Below are 16,327 nucleotides of genomic sequence, written 5' to 3'. Positions count from 1 at the left end.
CAGATAAAATGCGAAAGATAGTTTTGTGTATATTATGATGCATTTGAGGCCCTGTCTTCAGTATGAAGGCACAATAAGCTTTTCATTTATTATTTGTATTACAGTAGAACATAGAGGCCTAAGCTGAAACTCTACCATCCTAAGCACTGTGTACTCATGAGGAGGAACAGTCTCTGCATCCAAAGAGTTTATGATAAAATAGTTATGGCAAACAATGAGGAGTGAACCGAGTCACAGAGGAGTAACTCTGTTTACCTCGTATCTGGAACATAACAAAACCAGTGCTTGGGTTGTGGTCTGCTGCCTCCCCTGTTCCTTACTCTCTTGAAACATGCTGCCTTCCACCGGAATTGATCTCCGAACAGCACGTGATCCCAATAGAAGTATCATCTTTTCTGTCCACAAATTTCAGCAGAGGTAGTGTATGAGTGTGATATGTGATTCACTAGAAGGTACCTGTGTTATTTTAACTTTATTGTGACAGAAATTTAAAAATAAACATATTTCTTTCATCTCCCAGACCTGACCTGGCAAGAACATTCATTTAAAGAAGGTGGTGATAATGCTATACAAGAGATTAATCAGCTTTAAATCCAAACCATTTGTAAAAGAAAATGGGATAGTACAAGCCTAGTCTTATTTTATTTCAGTATTTTAACAACAGATGCAATGCTGCCTTTGTTATTATCCTTTATTCCTCAGACAGTGTTCCCCCTCCTAATTATTACTTGTCGTCTTCAGTAAGATTGAGAAATGGCGTTCGTTGAGCTCAGGTAAATATCAAAGCAGTCTTACTTGTAATGACAGAGCTGCTTTCACCGGAGAGTGAAGAGTAATGAACTAAAAAAGGAATTTATACGCTTTCCAAATTAAATAATGTATTAATTTCTTCCAAACAGAGGTCCCCAGCCCCACTTGAAAACAATGGTGCTTATAAATACCTGCAAAGCTTGAGGGCAGTCCAGCAACCAGCAGCCAAGAAGCAGAAGGTGTTGGGGCCACCTCCTTCAGTGCAGTGCTGCTGGTGATGAACGGAGCTGCCCATTGCGCCGCTGCGCGGGCTTTGTCCCACTGCTGGCCCAGGGCAACCTGTGCGGGGACTCACTCTGTGGACACTCTACTGTGTCAGTCATCTCTTCCTTGGTTTTCGCCCCTTCAGCCGCCAGCAGTGACGCACATCACAGCCACAGCTTTCGCTGCGGCTCCCCACCACCCGAGCATCCCTCCGCAAGGGCCGCCATCTCTTGCTGTTTGTCACAACGTGCAGCGTTTCCCTGGCTGCCTCTGTGTCTGGAAACATGATTATATCCCCTCAAAAATGGCTGGTTTTGTGATTGCAGCAAATAGTTTGAATATAAAGATTCTAAAGGTTTTTAAAATCAAAGGCAAGTTAAAAAAAAGGTACCTTTTTCACGTTTTTCTTTAGGCAGATACTCCTTTGTTTTAGGTATGTGTTTATTTAAAAGGAATAAGCGAAGATAAGAAACTCATTCAACTCAGTGCTTTTAACCTCTTGGAGAATTCTTTAGAATTGTGTTGAATGATTATTTTTTTCTGACAACATTTTTTTTCCTTGGAACATCACCTTTTTTTTTTATTATTTATTTTTAATTTCAGGAAAGGTTTGAAACAGCAATTCCAACCAATTTTATGCAGAATTTAGTGATTAATCTCTGTTGAGCGTCTTGAGGTCATTAAAAGTGATGTTGCCGTGGATCCAGGCATGCTTTGCTACGCAGAGATGGAACCACAGACTTGTTCCAGCAGAGACGTGAAGTGAGAACTGTGACTTTTTAATCCGTCTGTCTCCATGAAACTCCATGTAGTCTACACTGCTCTGAACACATCTATATGTGTAGATGTGTAAACCTATGGATAGAAACATATAGAGCTAAAACAGAGAAAGCGTGGAGGCCTGTATTCCATCACTCCAGCAGAACCATAATTAATGCATACTTATTTAAGGAGAGAAAAACAGACTTTCAAAAGTGTTAAGAAATAAAGGAACATTCCCTGAAACTGAGAAATTTGCAGACTATCACAGATATAGCAAAACTGACAGAGCTGGCCAGAAATTTGCCATTTAAAAACTACTTCCAAAAAATCTAATTTTGTTCATTACATTCAAATCAATTTCATTTAAATCAATACTTAATGAGTGAAATGATCTTTTTCACTTTGGGAAAAAAAAAATCAAGGGTCTGCTTCACAGGCTTCATTTATCAGCCTTTCTGGTTTTCTGTGTATTACTCATGTTATTTCAAAACAAGCCAGTAGCACGCATAGAAATGTTATTTTATAGACTGAAGTGTCAAGATGTCTTTTTTTTTTTCATTAGAACAAACAAAAAGCTGTTTCAATTGGAATTCAGAAATAGCTATTTTAATTATTTTTTTTAAGGAAAGGGGAAGTTTGTCTCCTGCACCACAGCAATGCCTCAGTGAGCACTGGCATCATACATTCTTCTTGATACCTGGGAGCAAGGTAAAAATAAGAAAAATGTGTAAATAGTGTGTTTAATTAAGATATTTCACCTCCAAACTGCCTTTTTTTTTTTTTTCAGTAGGCTCTTCGAGACATTTAGTCGGAAGAGGGGCATTGAAAAGCACTTCCTGTGAGGTCCTGAAAATATTTGGTTTTACTCTGACCTATAACAGGGGGTAAATAACTCAAAACCTCGGGTCTCTGGTGGCAGCGGGCGCTACACGCGGCTCGTTCCCCCTCTCCCGACCACAAGACCTCAACGGGCAGCTGCCTCCTCACCCACCGCCCGCTGTGCGGGGGCAGACACCCTCCTGTCAGCCCCCACCTCGCGGTAAGGATTTGGGTAGGAAAACAACCAACCGACCAACAACAACAACAAAAACACAGAAAAAAAAAAAACACGTCGCCCCAAAACCCGGTAACGCGGCAGCTTCTCACACCGCGGGTCTGAGGCGAACAGCAGGCGGCGGCGCCCCCTGGTGGCCGCGCTGCGGGAGCGGCCGCGCCGCCCTCAGGCCGCTGAGCGGGCGGGAAGCGGCCGAGGCCGCCCGGGCTCTTCGGCGGAGGCGGTCCCCGCGCTTCTCACGAAGGCGCTTTCGCGTTTTGCGGCGGCGGCGGCGGCAGCGGGGGAGGTCGGACGGGCGGGCAGCTGCTGGCTCGTTGCAACCAACACGAAGGGTGAGCCTGGCGGCAGCGCCAGCCGTTGCGTGTCGGCCATCCCCGGGGTTCATGCGCCTTCAGGGAGCCGCGGGGCAGCGGCGCGGGTGGGAAATGGCGTTTGTACTTAGGGCAAAGCCCGACGGGTTGCACTCTTCTGTGCGCACGGTTTCGTTAGTTTCAGGGCCTCTTGGCTCCTCACACCCACTTTTTCCCTCCGTGGGCTGGGCGTGAGGCTGGGTGCACGCAAACCCCAGCGTTAGTCACTTCACATTGGGCACAACTGCTGCATTTCTCACAGCTCTGCTGAAAATGGGCCTCTCACTACAGGAAAGACATTGAGGTGCTGGAGAGTGCAGAGGAGGGTGAGGAAGCTGGTGAAGGGCCTGGAGCACAAGTCTGATGAGGAGCGGCTGAGGGAGCTGGGGCTGTTCAGCCTGGAGAAAAGGAGGCTGAGGGGAGACCTTGTCGCTGTCTACAACTACCTGAAAGGAGCTTGTAGCATGGAGGGTGTTGGTCTCTTCTCCCAAGTAACACGTGATAGGACAAGAGAAAATGGCCTCAAGTTGTGCCAGGGAAGGCACAGGGAAGGTTCAGATTGGATATTAGGAAACATTTCTTCACAGAAGGGGTTCTCATGCATTGGAACAGGCTGCCCAGGGAAGTGGTGGAGTCACCATCCCTGGAGGTGTTTAAAAGGCATTGAGATGAAGTTCTTAGGGATATGGTTTAGCGCCAGAGTTAGGTTATGGTTGGACTTGGTGATCTTGAGGGTCTCTTTCAACCAGAATGATTCTATGTCTCTATGAAATCTTCTCCCGGCTTTGCTTGAGAGGTTTGCAGCCCTGCAGTGCGGAGCATTGCTGAGCCCCATGGGGTGAGCATCCCCTGCGAGGTGCTTTCTTGGAAGTTTTCTCCATGGGGCAGTTATTCTCATCCTCTGTTCACGGTAACCTGCTCCAAAGCACCTGATTGTCTGAGCACCAGTTAGCCAAAATCTGGTGGGGCCAAGGAGTACCCGGTTAGATCATGTATGTAGGTGAAGAAAGAATCATAGAATCATAGAATGTTAGGGATTGTAAGGGACCTTGAAAGTTCATCTACTCCAATCCCCCTGCCAGAGCAGGAACACCTAGATAATGTTACGCAGGAAGGCGTCCAGGCGGGTTTTGAATGTCTCCAGAGAAGGAGACTCCACAGCCTCCCTGGGCAGCCTGTTCCAGTGCTCTGGCACCCTCACTGAGAAGAAGTTTGTTCTCATATTGAAGTGAAACCTCCTGTGTTCCAGTTTGTATCCATTGCCCCTTGCCCTGTAATTGGTTGTCATGGAGAAGGGCCTGGCTCCATCCTCATGACACTCACCCTTTACATATTTTATAAATATTAATGAGGTCAACAGCTGAGCTGTTTTGTCCCTCTCCCAAGAGACGAGCTGCCCAGGCAAGGCAGCTGCCTGTGAGCTGGACAGTCTTGGGTTGACAATTGGATTTAAAGGTCTTTTGCAACCAAAACGATTCTATAACTCTGTGACAGGAAAGGGGATAAATTAACTGTACTACACACAGGCTGCACCCAAAACATGTTTCTTCTTTTTCCTTTCAGACTAACTGGAAGAACTGCCTGCACCAGTTTCCATTTGATTTGTGGCCAGTCGTTTGTCCGAACTATGAGCCCTGTGCTCAGCTTTACAACTGAGATCCAACAGATTGTCCTGTGTGGGAATGGGGCCTTGTGAAAAGAAGCTCCGTAGTTTAATGCACTCCTTCCAAAGACAGGAAATACACGAATCCTCTGCCTGTTTGTGCTCTTCAGGTAACTGTGTATTGTACTCAGGAGAGTGGAAGGAAGGATGCCACTGCTCAAATCCTCAGCCCTGGAAGCCTTAAACATGGACTCAAGTATTTCCGCTAAAGACCACACCACATGCAGCCACAGTAGTTCATCTGTACCACTCTACCAAGCTCTCAATCCTTTTGCCCATTATTAATATTTGGGTGAAAATGCTAAGCACAGAGTCTGATCTGACAGCCACAGGCTGAAGAAACACCTGTATCAAGGCAATACTCAGATATGTGATAAGTAGGTAGGTAGACATAAAAGCATAGATAGATTCCCCACTCAATCTATAAACCAGTCATTAGATGGGATCTTCTTCTAGGTCATTCATTAATCACTAATTCAGCCTCGGAAGTGATGCATTAAAAAGTAAATATTTTATGGATTTTTTTTAAGCTTTTGAGACAGTGTTTGAGGCTTTTGAAAAAAACAGGAACATTTGACTCCTTAAAAATAGTCAGTCTTTTATTGGGCAAAGGGGGCAGAATTCCTGCTTTTTTAAAACTTTCCCGTTCTTTTTCCTTACCCACAGGTGAAAAAGTGCATGAAAAAACAGAAAGCACCATAAACCATTTTTCCTCATAATTTATCTTTTCCCTTGGAAAAGGGATTTGCTTTCCTTGTTTTACTTGAAATGTGAGAGAAGGCTTGTGTTCCAATTTTATTTTTTTTTAATGGAGAAAGCAAATGAGCGGGCTTTTTGCTCTTTACTTACTTTATTATGTTTTCCTTTTTATTATATGGAAGAAGAAACATGGTGATAGAACATTTCTTCCCACACACTCTATTTCAAGTTCTGTGACCTTTTCTTTGAGAAAAAGGGGTTTAGAGAACGTGGAACTGGAATAAATCCCCTCCAAAAATCCTCACCCCCCCTTTTTTTTTCAAAATCTTTCTTCCTGTGGAAAAGACAGATGTAAGATAGCAAATAACATTTTAAGTCTTTGCTTCTAAATGTGGTACTAAGAATTATTGTAGTGTTTTTCTTAGGTTTTCAATAACTTTCCCCTTCCATGAAGTGTCTGCTGTTTTGTGGAAGTTGTTTCGCTTTTTTAGTCAAAATCTGCAAACTGAAATTTTCTTTCAGAGTTTCAACAGAAGCAAAGAAAAATTTAAAAAGTGAGAAATCTGGCAGGAAGAAAATAATCCTGCCAGCTGGCTTCCCTAGTTACACAAAGTGGAAAATGGAGCCATTGCTGGTGCTGCTGTCTCTTGCTCGGCTGAAATCTGGTTTGGATGAGTAAATTCACATAATCATCATGGAGGGTGTAAATCAGGTGAGATCCCACGTCCTCCTTGCTTTTTCTGTAATTATGAACTCAGTGGGGCTATGTTCACTAGGTAAAGCCTTTGTTCCAGGACTGTTGAGCCATGGACATGAGGCCATCCTAGACAGAAAAAGTAGCTCTCTGTGAGAATGTGCCATTTTCACAGGAATACAAAAAAAAAAAAGATCAGGGAAAGGGAGAAGCAAAACAGGAATTAATGTTTGCACATCAGCATGGTCAGAGATATGACAAAGAGTTATGTACAGATTAAGACTCTTTGTGCCAAAAAGGCAATCGTATATTTTTAGGAGTTGATATTTTTTGAGCTTGCTGCACCATTTAGTTCTAATAAAACAGATTGTGAATATTTGAAGATTAAGCTACTTCTGCAGGTGGATTGCTCTGATATCTCCTTAAGCAGTTTCCAAGCTGGGTGATGCCTTGCTCTACATTACAACTCTATGGACTAGGTATGCCCTCATATGTTTAAAACCATATGAGGAATATGTGACAGAAAATTTCTGTGGGAAATTATTGCTGGGAATACCTATTCTTAGTTATATTAACTGTTGGCAGAACATGCATTATGGCCTTCTGCAGTTTTGGGGGGTTAATCAAGTTCTGTTGGAAGATTTGAGGGTGAGGCAGTGATCTCACAGTCTGTGCTGGCCTGGACAGCAGGCGCTCCACTTTGCACAGGACAAATGGCAGAACTCTCCATTGGACCTGCACTCCTGTGGACTTGCCTTGTCATGATTCCTGGGAAAGTGCCGCAGAGAAGCTAATGTAGTCAGTGCTGTGTTTTCCTGGGTATGTTTAGTGGGTCAGTAAGCTGTCCTCCTGGTCCTTGCTTATCCAGTTATTATTAATCCCCTATAATTCCAGGCACGTAAATCAAGAATCTCCCCTGAGCTTGCTTTATAATCAGTAGAGAAAGATTTCCCCCTGACAGTAATTCAGTTCTTAAGGAGCAGTGCATCTCTGGAGGGTGGTTTGACTCACTCGGGTGGCTCAGATGAGGGAGAATCTGATCACCATCTCTTCTTTCTTCCCCCATAGAAATACCAGTGAAGGCCCTATTGCATCTGGGTGATGGCAGTGACAGTGCCAGTTGCTGAGGAAATTTAGGAAGTAGAAATACAAGATGAGGAACAACAAAGGTCTGATCTTCCAGTGCTAAAGAAGGGCAGACAGGGCAGTGCTGACCTGCTGACCTGCCCTTACTCTGGCAGTCACTGCTTGCTGAGTCAACAGCAGCTCATATCTCCTCCAGCGCTAGCCAAGAAGTGCATCTGGTGCCCTGTCTTCCCCTTGTGCGCATGCTTTGCGCCTGGTCACTCCAGGACAGTACCACACTTCTCTCCCTAAAAAAGGCTTCTACAGAACCTCTTGGCTGTGCTACTGTCTTCTGTAAAATGAGTGTTGTCTTCCTCCTTCAGTGAAGGGTCAGAGTTATTTTCTCCATAGTTTTTCCTCAGGAATAGCACAGAATTGCTGTGCCCCACAGGGATGAGGGAGACCAAAGTGGAAGTTACATTTTCATAGCAGTTTGAGCCCATCTATCTCAGCAGTGCTGCCAGCTTACTGCTCCCCTACCTGCTCTAGCTCTAGAGAGCAAGGTTTGGGGCTAAACCAGTAGAAAACTTTACTTTTTTTTTCTTCCTAAGCTTAGAAGTAGTGGGAATGTGTAGCAGAATGCCACAGTGGTTCCTTGGTCACTCAAAGTTCAGTCCCAGCCCACCAACAGATACAGAGCTTGGGGACGGGGCAGCCACCCGCACCAGAGTGCACCTTAGTGGCATTTCCTCCTGTGAGGCTGACCAGTGAGTACTTTGACATCCTTCAGCATTCATCTGTAGTGCTCCAGTCCTTTTTTTTTGTACTTACTAGCTAGACAAAGGTGTTTAGAAATAGTCTTTCAAATTGGCTTGAACTGAAAATGCTCTTGCACTTGATTCTGGTTTCAAAATAAATTCTAGGTGAAGGCAGCCCAGTCTCCACAGGGAGGCAGCAGAATACCTGTCAATTTGTTTGCAAGCTTAAATTGGCTGATGCTTTTTTTTTTTTTTTTTTTCCTTTATTTTAAAGAGCTCTCTAACAGCTTACATACTGTTTGGATAAGAGGTTTTAAGAATTTTAAGTTCAGATGAAAATTCTTTTTTGCTTGCCAAGATCAACATTCCCCTTATTTCCCTCTGAGCTGCCACTGAAATGATTTACAAGTTATAAAAGAACCGATTTTGAAAGAAATATGCATTTAATTAGAAAGTAAAAATCACAGTGTCTCATTTGAGACAGTATAGTTAAAGTTCTGCCAGTATTTCCATTATTTTCAGGGATTTATCGCCTCAGGAGAAGAAAGCGTTCTACTCTGCTGAAACTTGGAATTTTAGGCCTCAATACTTATAAATATAAAATAGGTAGGAAATAATAATACTATAAAGTCCAGCATTTCCAAACCAGGCATTCAGATATCATTGAGCAGACACCCACCACACTGCCTAAATTATGTGACTGGCTTAAGAATTGTGAAATCTTAAAACAATAAACATAAGGTTCTTTTAATTTGTCTTCTGACTTGTGAGAATTTATGATCCATATTTTCAAAATGTTTCTCTGCAACCACAGGGACTAAAAACTTACTTATTTTTGCTTTTTCCGTTTTTCTAAATGGAAGTTGAGATTTTTTTCACATGCTCACATAACCCCAAAAGCTGAGTCTTGAAAAAAAATTGCAAATGTTGAAGGACATGTGAGCACACACATCTTCACTAAATCAAACTACATGTAACTGGACTGCCTATATTCTTAGAGTAGCTTGCCAGGAAACAGGGTCAGAAATGCTTTAAATAAAGCAGAATGGAGCAGAATGGACAAGGCAGAAAGCTTCAAACTATGTATTTGCTTCAGTCAGAAGCGGTTGAATTTAAATGTATCCTTCAGAGAAAAGATAGGTTTTTCACAGTCACTGTTTGTTTTTGTTTTTTGTTTTAATGCAAATGAATTAATCTTTTATAACTGTTAGTTTTATCTACAGGAGAGGTATCTCATTGCTAGGAGCAGCATCTATTTCTTTCCTGCTGTTCTGAACTAGCTATCAATCTGCCTCTGAAGTTTATTTCACAGGAGAAATTCCAAGTAAGTTTCCTCAGCTCCTTTGCAGCATCATGTATTTGCAAAAAAGCTCCTCTCACTTGAGGAGTCAATTAATTGATACGGTGGGGGAAATCCTGCATTCCTGGCAAGACTTGGGGTTTTAGACTGTTCTCAGAGGTTCACTGACTTAACATGTAGTCTTCTGAAGACAGAAAAGAAAGATCCTGCTCTCTTCATGGTCATTTCTGTCCAACACAGTGCTAGATTTGCTTTGTGCAACTCCTATCTACTTGGGAAAGACAAGTAGAAATACTTTATACTTTTCTGTCCCTCATAAAATTCTGTTGAAAGTAAAAGCCTTAAAAATGATAGTGCATTTTTATTACATCTAGACATTTTCTTTACATGCTTTTCAACTCCACAATTCCAAAATTGATCTGTGTGAAAAGTTTTCAGATTTTTTTAATCTGAACACACTTCTTTGAAAAGTATTCAACCAAAATGCTTTCTAGGGCCCTGGGAACACTAAATAGGTGTGGTCACTTCAGAGTAACACCATGGACCTTAGTGGTCCTGACTAGCCTCACCTGGAAACGCCACCACACACCCCTTACCCATTTAGGCTGAGCCTTGTGTCCCGGCCTGACCTGTGCTGCCAGGTTGCCTGTCTGTAGTGCTGTTCCTGTGGTATTTGGATTTCCTAGCCTGACCTTGGACCTGCCTTGTTACCTTGCTTGGTGCTTGCTGGGGAGGACTTGTTGCTTTCAGCATCCTTCTCTACATGTCTGTGTCTGGTTGGTGAGGTCACTGCCCACCTTGTGTTGTTTCCTTGTCTTCCTGAGTAGTAGCCCCACACTTGCTGCACCCAAACAATGCTGTTCTATTAAAAAAAAATGCCAAACTTCTGGTGAAAAAGGCAGAGAGAACTGTCCTGCAACCAACAGACCTAAGTCAGTGAAATCATGAAAGGGGAGCTTTCAGTCTTAGTTTAGGGAGATAGTGAACTTGTAACCTCAGGGTGAAAAGCTCTAGAACTAATTACGTGAGTTGTGAGCTGTGTAGTCCCTTTGAAACATGGTTATAGGTAGAAGAGGAATTATAGCAATTCAAAGCCACTGGTGATGTAAAGTTGTGTTGAGCCACTGGCTTGCTCCTCCAGCGCTAGCATTGTTCTTGCTGCTTTGGAGATGCTTCCTTCCCAATGTGAGTTGTTCAGCTAAGCTGAAGGGAGGGGTGGGTGCCCCATGATGAGATGGAGTGTTTGGTATTAGGAAAGAGCCAAAGGAGAGCTCCAGTTCTGTGGTGGACAATAGGCAGGAACTGCTACAGCCTAGCAGCAGTTAAGAAGCTGTCCTGAAACACTTCACTGATGAAGCAACAGCCAGAAACAAAGCCACCAAACTGCACCTTGTCAGTCCTGTTCCACGACCATGAGAATACTTTAGGCCTGAGCAATTGAGGCACCAAACCCTAAGGGGGCTTGTCGAGTCCTCAGGGAGAGAGGGGCCAATCCTCAGCCTCTGCCTAGAGGCTTTGATGAGGCTATGGCACTGTGGTGTCACCTGAAAAAGAGCTGCTGGGTGTAGAAGATGGGAGTGTTCCTGAGCCTTTGGTTCCTTCTCTGTGTAACTGATTATCTTTACAGGGTTGCTGAGAGGAGGAACTCATCTGTGACTGAAGCACTGGAACTACAGGGATGTCTGTTGTCAGGTAATCTATTATCAGTCTTTTGCTTCTGTGCTGCCTTATGTCTAGTGTTTCAAGTTAGTGTCATCATGCCAAGTCCTCCTGGTGTTCCAAATTGTATTTAAAATAATGGTATTATGGTGAAAGGACAAATGTACATCAGAGCTGCTGCGCAGGACCACTGCATTTCAACAGTAATGGGGAGCCAAGAACTTAACAAAAGGGCATCACTGAAGACTTTTGTGAAATCTTTGGTTAAATAAGTTGGATTCAAAGGCTCTGATTTGGGCTCGAGAAATGACAATTCATCTGCCTTTAAAATTAGCTGATGTGTTTTTCACATTATTGCTGCAGTGTTTCTGTTCTCTGCCCTCCCTTTCACTTCAGATGTAACCACATTTTGGTGGCAGATGAAGTGATTCCTATATATAACATGCAAAACATTTTGGGATCCTTCCAGTGAATAAGTCTCAGATACATGTCAGATATTTGTTTAGTGCAGCACTCACCACGGTCAAGAGCACAGCCCTGGAGCACTTTCTGGCTTTAAGCTCTAAGCTGAACCTACTGTGTGTGGCTTGACCAGAATATTTGAGTAGTAGATGTGCTGAGAAAAAAAAAAAAAAAAGTCTGCATCTTTGTTATGAGCAATGAGCTCCTCACACTGGATTAATTGCAGTTTCCAAGGAGGCTGACATTTCTGCCCATTTCCATAGGAAAGGAAATACCAAAGGGTAGGCTCAAAGGAGGCCTTTCCAGGAATTTAGAATTTGCTATACCTATCAGGTCAGATATCCTGTTCCTAGCAGCTGTCAGGACATGATGCTTCAAAGGAAGTTGGATAAGTTTACCAACAGTTAGCCAAAGCATGACTAACTAAGGCTGAAGAGAACTGAGGTAAGCATCACTTTAGGTGGTGTGGGACTCAGCTTTCTGCCTGGAACATGAGATCTGGTTACCCGTGGCTTAGTAAGTTGTATGGCTGTAATTTTAGTAGTAATCATATTCAGACTTCTGCAGCTTTACCAGCAATTTTCATTGTCCCTTTCAGTTACCTGTTCAGCATCTGCTATATTTTCCCAAAGGTTTTGCAACCAAAATAGGATACTGCTCGGTGGGGAGACACTATATAGTTTTGTGTGATCAGTGACATGGTTATTCTGCAATGTATCTGCTGGGTCCGGATTTTGAAACAGATGGGAAGTGGGCAGAGAGCTGAAAGCCTTAGGACCACTCAGCTTCAGCTGCTTTCCTGCCCACTAAATTACAAGATCAGGTCTTCCTTAACACTTCCGTAAAGTGCCATATGTTAGAGATATCACCAGTCCTTTTGCCAGTTATTCAAGTGTCTGTTGACTTCAAAGGTCAAACTTATTACTCTTTACGAAGTATGGCATTGAGGGCGCACAACACCAAATATTTTATTTCATCTACTCTTTCAATGTATCTCCTCTTTTGAAAGATTCCACTGTTAACTAAAATTGTCAGCTAGTGCAAATGGGCTTGAGGTTTTCTGAATTCTCCAAAAATCAAGAATTCTCATCTGCCTTTCCCGTGTCCTTGGAAATCATAGTCATATGTTGTTGTGCACTAGTGTTGCTTCTTTGCATCTAGGAGTGGGTTGACTTCAAAGTATAGTGGTAATTTAATCACACTTATCTCTGATTATCTCTACAGAAAAAGGACTCTTGGAAAATGTTTAGTAGGCAAATAACATAGAGAAACAGTTACATTTCATACCTAAACTTGTATATCTTTTTTCTGAAGTGTTAGGCAGACTAGAGGGAGAATATTTATTTTAAATTTTGTTGGGGGAAGGTAAAAGATTAAACAGTCTTTACTACCCAAGTAATTTGATTATTTTTTTTTTTTAAATGGGCTGTTCCTTTTCTAAGTCTCTGGTGATACCATATCTTCTAGCATAGGAAAATGAGTTGATACAAAGGTTCTTGCTCAGTTTTCCCTGGATGTGATCAAGTACATTCAAATATTGAGTGATAAATGAGCTAATTTACACATCTGCAAAACTGGCATTAGCATTTTACTAACTCCCTACAGTGTCATGAGGTTTAATTAATGGTTGTAAAATACTCCTCTGAATGAAAAGTGTGACTTTTTACATTTGAGATTATGTAGATCCATCAGCTTCTGCTGTATTTGTAACAGCCGTCTAGAAGACTAATAACTGTGCAGATTTACTGCTGTGCTCTGCTGCTTTCTGCCAGCCTGCATTTTTTGTAAGTTTGATACTGGTGGTCACTTTCAGAGACTAAGACCAAGCCTAAATTTGTATTCAGCTGGAAGACGCCTCTTAATTAACTGTTCAAGGCAATTTCCTGGCATTTTAATACCTGTAACTTAAACTGTGTCAAATCAATACAGAGTGCACAACATTATTCACAAGAATGGTGGTTTTCAAGTAGTTGTGGAAAAAATATAATCTTAATTCCATGCAGCCTCAATGAGACGACTCAGTGAAGAAATGAAATCCTTTCTGACTGCAGCATCACTAGGATGGTAAACCAGATTCTGGCTGTAGGACCAAGCCTGCATGCACTGGGACCCCTACAAATAGTCTTAAGAGGAAGCCGACTGAAGTGACAATTCAAAATATTTGTGCAGTTCTTATCTGAAGGCTCCTTCTCAATTTCTACAGATAGCTGAATGTGGTTTTGTGGGTTACCCCTTGAGACAGCCTTAAGACTGCCCAGAGTGTTTCAATGAGATCACCAATCCTAATTAAAGATCATGATGAGACTATCTTACTGGGGTACAAAGGATTTATCTTTTTTTTTTTTAATTACCTGCTCTCTGTTCCCCTCTGTCAATGTTGCTCCTGCTGATTTGGTGTAACAATGTCCCTTCCTGGGTGGGTGGAAGTCAACGAGATGGCAGTGAACACATGGCCTTAAGTTCAGCAGCAAGAATCTGTAGCCTGGTCAAATACTTATTAATTTTCACCTTTGCCTTTTGTAGTGTCCCACATCATTTACTATTGTTCACTCGTCCCCAAAACAACATCAAAAGACTTTTTCCTACTGTTGCTTTAAAAACTAGAAATAGATAGAAAATGCTATTGCTGTCGTCATCCTGAAAGTGTCATGTCCCCCACTCACACGGAGCTCTTGTGTCCTTTTTGAAACCAGGAAGACACCACAGCTCTGCAGCTGAGACCCAAATAATCCACTGCAATGTACTGTGCCTTGCTCTGAAGGGACTCAATGGTCTCCTGAGGCTGACATAGAGCTGTCAAATTCTGGCAGAGTGAGAAACCACCAGGTAGGTTTTTTTCTGTAATTCTATCACATATATCAATATTATATATGGATCAAGCCAGGGTCTCCTGGGCCTATGCAGCTAATAAGAGAGTTATTGTACTTAGAGAAGGATATGACTTCTGGCCACACCAAGTAGAGCAATTAACCCAAAGTTACATTATACATTCTGTATTGCTCTATTGATCTCAAATATCTGGGACTGTCAGTTACAGCCATCTCTGCTTTAATCATTTTTATTTGTATTGGCAGCATAAAGATCAGGACTATAGGAGCACATCTGTCTAAAGTGTTTGCTTTTTTCCTTGCCTTTCCTTGTGATAGCAAATTTATGTTTGACTGTGTTTATAACCCAGCGATTCTCTGGTAAATGATACAAACTAAAAATAACCATGACTTGATCCAGATGGTGATAATGCTTTTTTTATGATTCCTTACGTCACTTTCTAAGACAAGGATGATGTTTGAGATGTACTTTTTTAACCAGCACATCTTGTGTGGATAGCTAGGAAGCAGTCTTGCAAATAATTATCACCTCTGCATCAGTGTTGGAGCAGGAAGCAATGTCGTACCAGTGCTAGTGCAGCACATAAAAGTATGGAATGGCCTTTGGAGCTCTAATTACTGAGCAGTAATTCACCCCACAGCAGGTCAGCAGCACACTGCAACCACCATTATTCTATTATTCTGCTTTTATATTGTTTCATTTTCCTGTGAGAATTATGACAGAAAAACCCCGCACAAATCTTACATGAGTTATGTGTGACAACAAAAACATTCCAAGAGAGAGAAAAATCTCATTGTTGGTGACTTTAATCACTGTATCCTAAAAGGTAGTGAATGACGCCTCTGTGGAATGTTGGAATATGCTTTAGCATACAAATTGAAATTACATACACTACCTGGGAGTATGCAAGAAGGAAAAAGACAGGACAAACAGAAAAAAAGTGTCACTACTTTTCTGGGTGGAAGAGCATGTCTAAGGGGCTGGAATTCCTGTAGGGCAAACAGTTTGAATTACTCTGTACAGTTGCTCAGTCCCTCTCATCACTGTCATCCCTATAGTGGGGGGCAGTTCCTCCCGTAGGGTGGTCTTTTGCTCAGGTGGATTCTTGTTAACCAGGCAGTAATGTTGGAGCTCTTGCCAGCCTCCTTCCATCAACAGAAGCAATCATAGGGACAGAAACCATGAGACCTCAGCAAGGCACCCAGTAAATCCTCTATTTTCTTTGCATGGAAGCAGCTAGAATTCAGCAGGAGTGGAATATACCTCTCATTCGTTAAGGATGCTTCCCAGGAGCCCTGCAGCCCCTTGGTAGGGAGGGGACGAATGCTGCAGCCATGCAGTGTCCTGCTGCAGCTCTACAGGATAGAGCTGAGGTTCAGCCTTGGTGCTGGTGGCCTGAGTTAGGATTGTTCAAATAATCCATTTGTACAACTGAACTGGAGGAGAATGGAAGGGGGAAAATAACTGTAGACATTTTAAAGCGGAGAATGAAAGATTGACTTAATAAACAGAGTTGTACCATAGTGTTGTAATATATCCAGAGGGTCTCTATGCCTCCTTTGTGTTGCCACCCACAAAGTTCTAGGCACTGCTTTGTCTGTAGCTGTGTGGTGCAATCTGTGGACCAAATGAAGGATGTGCCATGACTTGAAATGACATCCTTTGTTTGACATTAGACCACACTTGTACTTCCCAAAATTTTTTCTGTTGGCATTTCAAGAATTGGATGGTGTTTCTGAGTAAAAGCAAATCCATCCTTTTGTCAGGAACACTTCGTTTTAGGCAAATAAAATGGACTGTATAATTCCTTGTCATCTGTGTTCTTCAATCAATTATTCTTTAATCTTTATTCAATATAGCCCTTTTACCTGAAATAGCAAATAATTGTTGTTACACTTCACAGGTTCTGTACTTTCTTTACTAATATTGATTTGTCTTTCAATTTCATTGGTGAAATAAGAGGCCAATTTGCAAACCAAGGTCTGGGGAAACATATGAAAGCACTACATTACACAAAA

At 42.3% G+C, this 16,327-nt stretch overlaps 1 protein-coding gene across 3 annotated transcripts in view; it reads left to right on the top strand.

Moving 5' to 3' along the window:
* Positions 1–3,021: 3,021 nt before the first annotated feature.
* The window catches only part of SCUBE1 (signal peptide, CUB domain and EGF like domain containing 1), a 249,621-nt gene continuing 236,315 nt past the window's right edge, over positions 3,022–16,327 (top strand). The window contains exons 1-6 of one of the 3 annotated variants that reach the window (XM_065050094.1): positions 3,022–3,162; positions 4,744–4,953; positions 6,065–6,254; positions 9,271–9,383; positions 10,987–11,051; positions 14,174–14,306. The gene's annotated coding sequence lies outside the window, so the exon portion shown is untranslated. Of the gene's footprint in view, positions 3,163–4,743; positions 5,225–6,064; positions 6,255–9,270; positions 9,384–10,986; positions 11,052–14,173; positions 14,307–16,327 lie in introns of those variants that run through there. The other 2 variants (XM_065050093.1, XM_065050095.1) reach the window with 2 other exon arrangements.

This window comes from Columba livia, chromosome 1 (assembly GCF_036013475.1).
Source record: "Columba livia isolate bColLiv1 breed racing homer chromosome 1, bColLiv1.pat.W.v2, whole genome shotgun sequence".
Taxonomy (NCBI): domain Eukaryota; kingdom Metazoa; phylum Chordata; class Aves; order Columbiformes; family Columbidae; genus Columba; species Columba livia.
The sequence above is the reverse complement of the archived record's forward strand: the minus strand, read 5'-3'. Positions and strand labels throughout refer to the sequence as shown.